Source organism: Cibotium barometz, chromosome 47 (genome assembly GCF_041138505.1).
Source record: "Cibotium barometz isolate CiBa-2024 chromosome 47, ASM4113850v1, whole genome shotgun sequence".
In the NCBI taxonomy this organism is placed as follows: domain Eukaryota; kingdom Viridiplantae; phylum Streptophyta; class Polypodiopsida; order Cyatheales; family Cibotiaceae; genus Cibotium; species Cibotium barometz.
The window spans coordinates 13347507-13362030 of NC_141092.1; the positions used below are offsets into that span (position 1 = coordinate 13347507).

Genomic DNA, 14524 nt, shown 5'->3' on the forward strand with positions numbered 1-14524 from the left:
GAGACAAAGGCATAACCTCAAAATCCATCTTATCACGGTATTGGTGAATACGAAAGAAAAGTTGAGGAGCCGTCGTATTGCAATTAAAACCTGATCCACCTGCCAACTCAATCTCATAAGTGTGGGTACTACGAGTGGTGCATATCTTCGAGCGTTGCACCATAGTTGTGGCCACAAAATTGTGAGAACCTCCGCTGTCAATTAGGATAGTAATGGGACAACCAAAAATAGAGCCAATTAGTGTCAATACGTGAGTAGACACGGAGGTTGGGATTGAAGAGGCAAGGTGTGTTTGAGCCACTGATGTAATAATGCAAGCTTGCGCATGCTGGGATATAACCATAACACGCTTGCTTTTGGAAGTTTCTACAGACTGGACCTGAGACTTGTCTTCGTAGGTGGAAGGTTCGACATTGGAGGTCTGTCGATTACTGGATCGTTTAGGGCATCCGAACCATCGGTGGTCTCCGGAACAAATGGTGCAGAGTCATGTCTTGTGGTGACCGGTAGTAGCAATAGACTACTTTGGGTTTCATGAATGGTCACGTCCAGTGTCACAGCCACAATCTGATCCTCGTGGGTGATAAGATTGTTGACACCATGGTCGGCCAAAAAAGGACCCCTCTTGTTGTCAAGGCTTTTGGTAGGACTGCTGCTGCTGCTGAGAACTGGGGCGAGGTTGAGAACCGCCAAAGGACTTAGAACCATTATGAACAAATTTGTTGTCGTTGCCGAAAGTAGAAGAGCCTGGGCGACCTTGTGACGAAGATCCCTGTTGTGTGGCCATGATGTCAGCTATGCGTTTAGCATAGTGAATAGCAACTGCAAGGTCGACTGGGTCATATTTGTGAAGATCGGTGCGCAACGTGGGAGTAAGCCCCTCGATAAAAGTGTGTAGCTTGTCTTCTGGGGACAATGTGGAGATCTCCAATACCAAGCTGGTAAACTGCGAGATATAAGAGGCCAATGATCCAATTTGGGTCACATGGCATAAGCGAGAGCGTGCTTGAAAATCCGCATTGGCAGGTACAAACTGCTTACAGATGACACGCTTGAATTTGTCCCACGTGCTGACGTCTGCCCATCAGACAACCGTCATTGCCACCATAAAAATGCATTGTCTTTTAACAAAGACGCGGCGAAGGTAATCTTTCATGCATCAATGAGGTCAATAGAATCGAAGTACAAGTGGAGCTTGTACAGCCATTGGTCAAGTGTACGCTTATTGCGTTGACCAGAAAAAGGTTCAAGAGGTTTTTTTTTCATGAAATATCCTTTCATTAGTTATAAAAAGAAAAAAACCCAATGGGCTACAAACCCTCTCCTGCTCATAAGAAGGCAGAGCAGAGATCCAATCAAGGCAGCTAGGGAGACTCTCCCTAGGTGCAGAAAAGTACAAATAACTGAGAGGCTATATCATACAATAGGAGGGGGGGAAATCCAAACAGGTGGCTTGTAGTGCTAGCGGGGGGTACCCGCGTGTAGAGTTTGAAAGGGCTGCTGCACCAAGTGGTGTGGAAGGCCTGGCGTCGCAAGATCGCTCGATCCGAGTCGGCCCGGATGCGGTCATACTGGCCTCGCAGGGTGTGAATCAACTCCTGCCAGATAGCCCGAACAGTCTCTGCTGGTGGCTCCAGTCTCCCCTCAAAGGCCCTGAAACAACGGGCTCTCCAGGTGAACCATATGGTGAGGCTGCTAAGGAGCTCCCATCGTAAATCCCTCTCCTGTGTCCAGCAGACTGTCGAGAAATCCGGTGAAGGAACAAGGCGAGGCTGGCCCCCAATGAATCTGATGGCCTGTGAGATCCCTGTTCCCACCGAGCAACGGATTCGGGGTACTAGCAGCGGAAGTAGCACTTCTCGCGCGGGACAGGAGTCCCACACTCGGGGCCTCGCCAACGGATATCCGGACAAGAGACTAATCTGTCGGTTTGTCCAAAACCGAAACCGGAAAAACTTCCTTTACCCGGAAAGCACGGGCGATTCCACCAGGATAACTCTTTACTCTAACGTAGTCAAGATCATTACTGATCAAACTGATCTGACTGCACCTTTAACGGTACTTGGTCAAATCAAGGAAGAACTTGCACTTGGATCATTGGGATCAACGCTTTTTTCCCCATCAAGAGGCACAGCCGTTGATTCCTATCCATAGAACAATTTCTATCCGGGATTTACTTTATCTATCGTAATAATAGAAATTAAATCTCGATTTACGGATCCATCAGTCCAGCCTAACCCCATCCGATCCCATGGGTTAGCCAACCGCCCAACCACTGTAGTGATGGGATCCAATTTGGAATTTGGTTAGGTTTTGTCCCGGGTACCAAGGAAAAGAGTTCCAAGGCCCCCTAGCCGGAAGTTCATGCAAACATAAAACTAGCCACACCACTTACACACCCAATATGAAATTGCCTTTTTCTTAGCTTCAGCTAACTTTAAAACAATCCTTTAATGAAACCATAGTACCACTGATCACAATCTTCCAATTTATCTGGTTGATTCATAATTTCCCATCATTCCTTCATCAGAGTATCTATGGCATCATTGGCAACTAGAACGCTCACCACCTGTCCACACAGGGGCCTTTTCAATAGTTCCTAGCCCATAATACTCGGCAATATAATCACTTATAAAAATCAAGATGGACTCTCGTTGAAGATCAGCAAGATCAACCAACAGATCCATATAAAGAGCCATGGACTCATCCATTGAAGACCAGCAAGGTCAATCAACTAGATCCATGCCCGGTTTCACAAAACAACTCTTACTCCTTGTTCCAATATCTTCCACGACGCACGTGTGGGTATCTTCGGCGATCCAGAGCCCGAGCACCGTATGGTCAGCACCCTCTAGGATCCTTCGCAGGTGACCTAGCGCTTCACTCATAGGCCGCTTCCTTGGTCCCTCATCCACCGTACCGGAAGCTCACCATTTAAATCGAACCGAGGCTGGTCAAGACCTCGGTCGACCTTGCTACGCGAGACGTCCTCCATTGACTCTCCGTCAGCAGTTGCAACTTTAACAGTTAGGTCTTCATGACCTTAATCCATAAGACGGTCAAAATGCTTCCCCAGCATTCTTGACATAAAACAGTCATTTACAAACAGTCACAAAATACAGTTTCTAAATTGAACTCTCGTCTTTCCACATTATCCCTCCTTAGTCCACATTACTTATTCCACATTCCATTTCAATGTGTACTCATTCTCATCCATTTTCTCATATCGACGACACATTAATTCACATACACATTCACATTCACATTCACATCCATACATCCACATTTACATGCATACATCCATTTTCACATCCTCATTTATACATCCACATCTCATATCCACATTCATACATACACATCCATATCCACATCCATACATCCACATCCACATCCACATTCACATCCATACATCCACATCTACATGCATACCTCCATTTTCACATCCTCATTTATACATCCACATCCCATATCCACATTCATACATACACATCCATATCCACATCCATACATCCACATCCACATCCACATTCACATCCATACATCCACATCTACATGCATACCTCCATTTTCACATCCTCATTCATACATCCATATCCACATACATACATACATCCACATTGACATTCACATTCATACATATACATCTACATGTATACATCCACATTCATACATCCACATTGACATTCACATTCATACATATACATCTACATGTATACATCCACATCACATTCATACAACCATATTACATCCATTCTCTTTCTAACACATCCCATATACATCTTAACACATCCTAACTCATCTTAACACATTCTATCACATCTCATACACATCTTATCACATCTTTTTGCATCTCATACACCTCTTATCACATCCTATCACTTTCCATACGCAACTTATCAAATCTTATCACATTTCATACACCTCTTATCACATCCTATCACTTTCCATACGCATCTTATCAATTCTTATCACATCTCATACACCTCTTATCACATCCTATCACTTTCCATGCGCATCTTATCAATTCTTATCACATCTCATACACCTCTTATCACATCTTATCACATTTCATATCTTTTTTTTTAAAGAGAATTCTTATATTTGATATAAGATTTCTCTACACATTTATTTATACATAAATTCCATTTAAGGAGACTAACACTTTCGAAATTAAAATCAATCTTTTATGCATCTTCTTATGCATAAATTCAGTTTGGTAGGAAATTACACTTTTAGAATAAAAGAATTTCTCTTATGCATCCAAGTTAAGCATAAAATCCATTTATGAGGAAAATCACACTTTTAGTATAAAAAGAATATCTTTTATGCATACCTATATACATGAAATCTAATATGATAAAAGTAACACTCTTACAATAAAATAATCAACTTTTATGCATACCTCTATGCATGAAATTCAATTATGATAAAAGTCACACTTTTATAATAAAATAATCAACTTTTATGCATACTTCTATGCATGAAAATTAAAAATGATAAAAGTAACACTTTTGATATAAAAAAATTTCTTTTATGCATACTTCTATGCATGAAAATTAAAAATGATAAAAGTAACACTTTTGATATAAAAATTTTTCCTTTATGCATACTTCTATGCATGAAAATTAAAAATGATAAAAGTAACACTTTTGATATAAAAATTTTCCTTTATGCATACTTCTATGCATGAAAATTAAAAATGATAAAAATAACACTTTTGATATAAAAATTTATCCATTATGCATACTTCTATGTATGAAATAAAAATGGTAAAAATAACACTTTTGATATAAAAATTTATCCATTATGCATACTTCTATGCATGAAATAAAAATGGTAAAAATAACACTTTTGATATAAAAATTTATCCATTATGCATACTTCTATGCATGAAATAAAAATGGTAAAAATAACACTTTTGATATAAAAATTTATCCATTATGCATAATATTAAAATTCAATTTCTCCATGATTGTAATGAAATTCTTTCAATTAATCTAGGATGATAATTCCTAGAATATGGTAGGAAGTCCTCTTTTTATGCTTTGAATGAGATTATTTTATGCATAATTTTTATAAAAATTTTGCCATAGCTCCGCTGCTATGACTGATAAATCTCAGTTTTTCTAAGGGATAATGCTTATCATTAAGGAAATAATTAAAATAATCTCTAATTGGATTATTAATCCATAATGGATTGAATCATTAATATACATAAACTAAAAGCATGAAAAAAAGCCATTAATTTGGCCTCAAGCATAGCTTAATCTTGGGTTAAGGAAAAGCTTTATGAAAAGCTTGATTTGGATTGAGAACGGGTCATGAGTATGACCATTTCTTGAGTGAGAGAGAATTTACATAAAAATCATTAGAATTTAAACATAAATGAAAATTAACTTCAATAGCATTATGTAACTCTTCACTACTATTCAAACTTCAATAGCATTAAAAAAAACCATACCAATTAAACTTCTCAAGCTTGAGAGGGGTTGAGAAGAGAGAAACATTGAGAAATTATAGAAAGATCAATATTCACTAATTACCTTGCAACTTGCTTGATTCTTTGTTCACGGTAGAGGCCCCCAACCAATCAATTGGTTAAGTATGTTGATGGAGCCACTAATGGGGATTGAAGAAAGAGGGAAGCTCCAAAAACTAGTGAATTATTAAATGAATTCACAGTTCTTGGCTTAGGTGGAGTAGAGTAACGATGCATAAACACTATATATTTTTCAACAAGGGGGAGGCTTCTATTTATAGGAAAAATTGAGCTCCTAACCAAACAAACTGATTCTAGAATTTTCTAGATCAGTTTGGTCAATATTTGACCATTTTTAGGTCAGTTAAGTTAACTTTTTGGAACTAGACTTGAATGAGGAGAGAGGAGAGATGAAATATCTCAATTTTTATGAGTTTAAAACTCATTCAAGCATGTGAAATATGCACCTCCTTTAAAGAACTCCCCTTCCTTACATATGTGTCATAATGGAATCATTTTAATATTGCTCATAGTTTTTTTACTAATAAACCTTGTACATTTTCAACTCTTCATCTTATGTGAAATATGCACCTCCTTTAAAGAATTCCCCTTCCTTACATATGTGTCATAATGGAATCATTTTAATATTGCTCATGGTTTTTTACTAATAAACCTTGTACATTTTCAACTCTTCATCTTATGTGAAATATGCACCTCCTTTAAAGAATTCCCCTTCCTTACATATGTGTCATAATGGAATCATTTTAATATTGCTCATAGTTTTTTACTAATAAACCTTGTACATTTTCAACTCTTCACCTTATGTGAGCATTTACTCATTTTTGGGTATCTTCTTTTTACAAATTTGGATTTATCTCTTCCCTACACATGAATTGATGCTATTGGCCCATAGGAATCTTAATTCGACCATAATCCAAAAATTTCTGAAAATCTAGACCCTTAGACTAAGGTCCTTTATACACATTTATAATTAATTCCAATTGCACATTGGAAAGTTCTTTTTTGAATTTCTGTTTCAGGGGAACTTATTTTAATAAGATGAGATAATTTTCTATCTAAAAATATTAAAAATCTGAATATTCTCTCTCTAGGTTAAAACAGTTAGAAACAAGTCTTTTATATTTCTGAAGAGGGATTGATTATAGAAGAAGATACTAGACATCAAAAAGGGGTTTGGGGGAGGAATCTTACATTCTACCCCACTTAAAAAACGCGAGATGTCCTCATCTCGCAAACTGGGATAATTTCGCAAGATGCACAAATTATGAGACTTAGAGAAAAATTTAAATCAAGATTAACCATCGAGAAAAAGTCTCAAAGAGAGCAAGATTCAAGATAAGAACAAGATTTAAACTTTATTCATTCTCGAAACTTATACAGTAAAGATAGAAGAACTCTTTACACTTCCATAAGCCCGTCCATCATATGATCACAAAAGCAGCACTCACAAGCTGCACAAGTATAGGATAACTCATCTATGGGAATGATTCTGCTGGTTATTGATGCGCCTATCTCAGTGGTATGAGGTGTTCTAAGAAAAGGACCTCTGAGAGGCAAGCCAAAAACGGGGTAAAGGCATATCTTCTCATGAGGAAGAAAACACGCCAGTAAGAAGACCCGCTCAGAAAACCCAGGATGCCTTGATCTCATGACGCAGTAGTATCGGGGACCCAAACCCAAGGCTTCAATAACCATGGCCAAGCGGACATTGTTGCGAAAGTGCTGCTGACCCCAGGGTGTTACCCTAGTTATGTCTTGATAGGTCCGCCATTTGGTCTGCGCTACAGAAGTTCCCAAATGAGGGAAAAGTGAGTGCTCATACTGTTCTATAAATTCCTTCTTCACAGACTTACTTGCGTCTTGAAGGTGAGGAATCATTATGGATAAAACTAATTCTTGTTGCCAAGCCATGAAGGAGATTAGGAAGAAAGGAGATCGATGGGAGTAAGATTACTGTGAGCGACAAGTAAAAGTTACGACTTATATAAAGGAAGGAGCTAGCGTAACTTAGAAGCCAACGGTAGCTTGCCACTGAAGTTTTACCGTCTTTCCATGATTTGGGTTTGGCACATTTTTCTATAGAAGGTATTCAGAACTTTGAGATGAGGAGATAAAAGAAGTTCGTAAGCTAAATCACCTACTTTCTTTGGTCCACAATATCTGGGAGATAACTTCTTATACTTCCCAAGAGATAAAGAACTTCTTTTGGGCCGTACTCGAGACCAAAACCTTGATATCCAAAACATCGATTCTCACTTCTGAACTTGTTGTTCTGAATCCTTAAAACAGGTGGGACTCTTGAGAAGTATTCAGGAAAAAGGTTCTTCCTTTTTTAAACAGAATCTTTCTTTTATTTTAGAGAGAGAATAATTATAAGATCAGAAAGAGAGATTCTTACTCCTGTATACCTCTAAGGTTGGGGGAGGAATCTTACATTCTACCCCACTTAAAAGGTGCAAGATGTCCTCATCTCATAAAGTAGAGGACAACTCTTTTTCTTAAGATCCAATTTTATTCTGGGGTTCCTTATATTCTGGTCAACCCAACAGAATACTGGGATAAATATCCCTTAGAACTCATCATTAAATAACAATTCATTCAGATCATATCATTCATATCTTTAACATGATAAAGGTTCATTAGACCGAAAAATTTCCTTCTGAGCATTCCTCCACGGGAATTTCAGTCAAGTAAGTTCTCAATTTGTCATCCCTTAACTTGATCTAACGGTCAAGTGTTAACAGTAGCAATTTGACAGCACAATCCACTAATCTCATAGTGATTTGCTGAATCATTTTCATCATTTATCATTACAGGGACTCGTCCCAATCATCCACCTTGTGGTTTCGCTCAGCTTATTACATTTCAATCCATTTTCAGGGATCATCATTTTTCAATCAGAATCCAAATCAATTCATCGGTTTCCAAACAGAACTAAAAATCATATCAACCACATTCGAAATCATCATCTGGATAGCATTAACGCTTATAATTTCAAGTCTTAGATTTACTCGTATATACTGTCAGTAAAGAGCTGCAGTTATACTCTCGGTATATACGGTAGTCACGGCCCTTGGAATTATAAGGTAAATACCATCATGTCTAGGCCTCAAGCAAGTCAGGGATTCTATATAATTGCGGTACTTCCATCTGAAGACCCAATTACCAATTTACGAATTTCAGTTTGAATATCAAATTGTATGAATTATATCAAACAATTACAACCTTTTTGTGCGTCTTGATAAACTTTTGACATAATTTGCTCCTCAGTTGATCTTATTGGAGATCTATGACTTAAGTCTGATAAATAGATTTTTCTTTATCCGATCGTCCGTAAAAAAAAACATTTGTATATTTATATACAAGTTGCAATAATTACATAGAGTGGCTCGGCTCCAAAATTCAAAATCTCTTCGAGAGACGTATAAGACGACGGTACTGGGCCATAGTCATGCCCTGTTACATAAGTTCTCTAACTGCGAAGGGAGCTATTATTTTCTCCTTAGGGATAAATCGACTAAGGAGTCTATAAACTCGGCAAGCACGTCTGAAATTTTGAGGCGTTGAAAGATATAGAATGACACCACGCGTCATTTTCAGCTTTATCAAAATCATGGCCAATGAGAGGTTCTGCCTCAGCATTGCACGCCGGTTATAAGAGGCGTGGATATATAGCCCTGCAACCCACTTATGCTGTTGTCTCTCCACTGGATTAGGAAAATATAATTCCTCGAAATGGCGTGCGAGTCTTGCTCGGCTTGTTCGTGTTGAAGCGGAAGAGATGAGATGCTCGAAGGCAAATGCAATCATATCTTGAGACTGGGTGAGGTCGGGAATACCAGATAAATGGGGAACTTCCATCTATAAAAACAATTTCTTTGATTAAAATTTCTTCATTAAAGAAGCTTACGGAATGAAAATACATTATGAAAATGCTGTTTCTGAATTCTTATTACCAATTTCAGATAAGAATTTAATTATCTTTATTAGCTTTCAAAACCTTGCTCTGATACCAACTGTGAGATCCCTGTTCCCACCGAGCAACGGATTCGGGGTACTAGCAGCGGAAGTAGCACTTCTCGCGCGGGACAGGGGTCCCACACTCGGGGCCTCGCCCACGGATATCCGGACAAGAGACTAATCTGTCGGTTTGTCCAAAACCGAAACCGGAAAAACTTCCTTTACCCGGAAAGCACGGGCGATTCCACCAGGATAACTCTTTACTCTAACGTAGTCAAGATCATTACTGATCAAACTGATCTGACTGCACCTTTAACGGTACTTGGTCAAATCAAGGAAGAACTTGCACTTGGATCATTGGGATCAACGCTTTTTTCCCCATCAAGAGGCACAGCCGTTGATTCCTATCCATAGAACAATTTCTATCCGGGATTTACTTTATCTATCGTAATAATAGAAATTAAATCTCGATTTACGGATCCATCAGTCCAGCCTAACCCCATCCGATCCCATGGGTTAGCCAACCGCCCAACCACTGTAGTGATGGGATCCAATTTGGAATTTGGTTAGGTTTTGTCCCGGGTACCAAGGAAAAGAGTTCCAAGGCCCCCTAGCCGGAAGTTCATGCAAACATAAAACTAGCCACACCACTTACACACCCAATATGAAATTGCCTTTTTCTTAGCTTCAGCTAACTTTAAAACAATCCTTTAATGAAACCATAGTACCACTGATCACAATCTTCCAATTTATCTGGTTGATTCATAATTTCCCATCATTCCTTCATCAGAGTATCTATGGCATCATTGGCAACTAGAACGCTCACCACCTGTCCACACAGGGGCCTTTTCAATAGTTCCTAGCCCATAATACTCGGCAATATAATCACTTATAAAAATCAAGATGGACTCTCGTTGAAGATCAGCAAGATCAACCAACAGATCCATATAAAGAGCCATGGACTCATCCATTGAAGACCAGCAAGGTCAATCAACTAGATCCATGCCCGGTTTCACAAAACAACTCTTACTCCTTGTTCCAATATCTTCCACGACGCACGTGTGGGTATCTTCGGCGATCCAGAGCCCGAGCACCGTATGGTCAGCACCCTCTAGGATCCTTCGCAGGTGACCTAGCGCTTCACTCATAGGCCGCTTCCTTGGTCCCTCATCCACCGTACCGGAAGCTCACCATTTAAATCGAACCGAGGCTGGTCAAGACCTCGGTCGACCTTGCTACGCGAGACGTCCTCCATTGACTCTCCGTCAGCAGTTGCAACTTTAACAGTTAGGTCTTCATGACCTTAATCCATAAGACGGTCAAAATGCTTCCCCAGCATTCTTGACATAAAACAGTCATTTACAAACAGTCACAAAATACAGTTTCTAAATTGAACTCTCGTCTTTCCACATTATCCCTCCTTAGTCCACATTACTTATTCCACATTCCATTTCAATGTGTACTCATTCTCATCCATTTTCTCATATCGACGACACATTAATTCACATACACATTCACATTCACATTCACATCCATACATCCACATTTACATGCATACATCCATTTTCACATCCTCATTTATACATCCACATCTCATATCCACATTCATACATACACATCCATATCCACATCCATACATCCACATCCACATCCACATTCACATCCATACATCCACATCTACATGCATACCTCCATTTTCACATCCTCATTTATACATCCACATCCCATATCCACATTCATACATACACATCCATATCCACATCCATACATCCACATCCACATCCACATTCACATCCATACATCCACATCTACATGCATACCTCCATTTTCACATCCTCATTCATACATCCATATCCACATACATACATACATCCACATTGACATTCACATTCATACATATACATCTACATGTATACATCCACATTCATACATCCACATTGACATTCACATTCATACATATACATCTACATGTATACATCCACATCACATTCATACAACCATATTACATCCATTCTCTTTCTAACACATCCCATATACATCTTAACACATCCTAACTCATCTTAACACATTCTATCACATCTCATACACATCTTATCACATCTTTTTGCATCTCATACACCTCTTATCACATCCTATCACTTTCCATACGCAACTTATCAAATCTTATCACATTTCATACACCTCTTATCACATCCTATCACTTTCCATACGCATCTTATCAATTCTTATCACATCTCATACACCTCTTATCACATCCTATCACTTTCCATGCGCATCTTATCAATTCTTATCACATCTCATACACCTCTTATCACATCTTATCACATTTCATATCTTTTTTTTTAAAGAGAATTCTTATATTTGATATAAGATTTCTCTACACATTTATTTATACATAAATTCCATTTAAGGAGACTAACACTTTCGAAATTAAAATCAATCTTTTATGCATCTTCTTATGCATAAATTCAGTTTGGTAGGAAATTACACTTTTAGAATAAAAGAATTTCTCTTATGCATCCAAGTTAAGCATAAAATCCATTTATGAGGAAAATCACACTTTTAGTATAAAAAGAATATCTTTTATGCATACCTATATACATGAAATCTAATATGATAAAAGTAACACTCTTACAATAAAATAATCAACTTTTATGCATACCTCTATGCATGAAATTCAATTATGATAAAAGTCACACTTTTATAATAAAATAATCAACTTTTATGCATACTTCTATGCATGAAAATTAAAAATGATAAAAGTAACACTTTTGATATAAAAAAATTTCTTTTATGCATACTTCTATGCATGAAAATTAAAAATGATAAAAGTAACACTTTTGATATAAAAATTTTTCCTTTATGCATACTTCTATGCATGAAAATTAAAAATGATAAAAGTAACACTTTTGATATAAAAATTTTCCTTTATGCATACTTCTATGCATGAAAATTAAAAATGATAAAAATAACACTTTTGATATAAAAATTTATCCATTATGCATACTTCTATGTATGAAATAAAAATGGTAAAAATAACACTTTTGATATAAAAATTTATCCATTATGCATACTTCTATGCATGAAATAAAAATGGTAAAAATAACACTTTTGATATAAAAATTTATCCATTATGCATACTTCTATGCATGAAATAAAAATGGTAAAAATAACACTTTTGATATAAAAATTTATCCATTATGCATAATATTAAAATTCAATTTCTCCATGATTGTAATGAAATTCTTTCAATTAATCTAGGATGATAATTCCTAGAATATGGTAGGAAGTCCTCTTTTTATGCTTTGAATGAGATTATTTTATGCATAATTTTTATAAAAATTTTGCCATAGCTCCGCTGCTATGACTGATAAATCTCAGTTTTTCTAAGGGATAATGCTTATCATTAAGGAAATAATTAAAATAATCTCTAATTGGATTATTAATCCATAATGGATTGAATCATTAATATACATAAACTAAAAGCATGAAAAAAAGCCATTAATTTGGCCTCAAGCATAGCTTAATCTTGGGTTAAGGAAAAGCTTTATGAAAAGCTTGATTTGGATTGAGAACGGGTCATGAGTATGACCATTTCTTGAGTGAGAGAGAATTTACATAAAAATCATTAGAATTTAAACATAAATGAAAATTAACTTCAATAGCATTATGTAACTCTTCACTACTATTCAAACTTCAATAGCATTAAAAAAAACCATACCAATTAAACTTCTCAAGCTTGAGAGGGGTTGAGAAGAGAGAAACATTGAGAAATTATAGAAAGATCAATATTCACTAATTACCTTGCAACTTGCTTGATTCTTTGTTCACGGTAGAGGCCCCCAACCAATCAATTGGTTAAGTATGTTGATGGAGCCACTAATGGGGATTGAAGAAAGAGGGAAGCTCCAAAAACTAGTGAATTATTAAATGAATTCACAGTTCTTGGCTTAGGTGGAGTAGAGTAACGATGCATAAACACTATATATTTTTCAACAAGGGGGAGGCTTCTATTTATAGGAAAAATTGAGCTCCTAACCAAACAAACTGATTCTAGAATTTTCTAGATCAGTTTGGTCAATATTTGACCATTTTTAGGTCAGTTAAGTTAACTTTTTGGAACTAGACTTGAATGAGGAGAGAGGAGAGATGAAATATCTCAATTTTTATGAGTTTAAAACTCATTCAAGCATGTGAAATATGCACCTCCTTTAAAGAACTCCCCTTCCTTACATATGTGTCATAATGGAATCATTTTAATATTGCTCATAGTTTTTTTACTAATAAACCTTGTACATTTTCAACTCTTCATCTTATGTGAAATATGCACCTCCTTTAAAGAATTCCCCTTCCTTACATATGTGTCATAATGGAATCATTTTAATATTGCTCATGGTTTTTTACTAATAAACCTTGTACATTTTCAACTCTTCATCTTATGTGAAATATGCACCTCCTTTAAAGAATTCCCCTTCCTTACATATGTGTCATAATGGAATCATTTTAATATTGCTCATAGTTTTTTACTAATAAACCTTGTACATTTTCAACTCTTCACCTTATGTGAGCATTTACTCATTTTTGGGTATCTTCTTTTTACAAATTTGGATTTATCTCTTCCCTACACATGAATTGATGCTATTGGCCCATAGGAATCTTAATTCGACCATAATCCAAAAATTTCTGAAAATCTAGACCCTTAGACTAAGGTCCTTTATACACATTTATAATTAATTCCAATTGCACATTGGAAAGTTCTTTTTTGAATTTCTGTTTCAGGGGAACTTATTTTAATAAGATGAGATAATTTTCTATCTAAAAATATTAAAAATCTGAATATTCTCTCTCTAGGTTAAAACAGTTAGAAACAAGTCTTTTATATTTCTGAAGAGGGATTGATTATAGAAGAAGATACTAGACATCAAAAAGGGGTTTGGGGGAGGAATCTTACATTCTACCCCACTTAAAAAACGCGAGATGTCCTCATCTCGCAAACTGGGATAATTTCGCAAGATGCACAAATTATGAGACTTAGAGAAAAATTTAAATCAAGATTAACCATCG

General features: G+C 36.7%; 1 protein-coding gene across 2 annotated transcripts in view; it reads right to left on the reverse strand.

The window, feature by feature from the left end:
* The window catches only part of LOC147611380 (DNA polymerase eta-like), a 132548-nt gene that overhangs the window by 41305 nt on the left and 76719 nt on the right, over positions 1-14524 (reverse strand). The window lies entirely within an intron of this gene.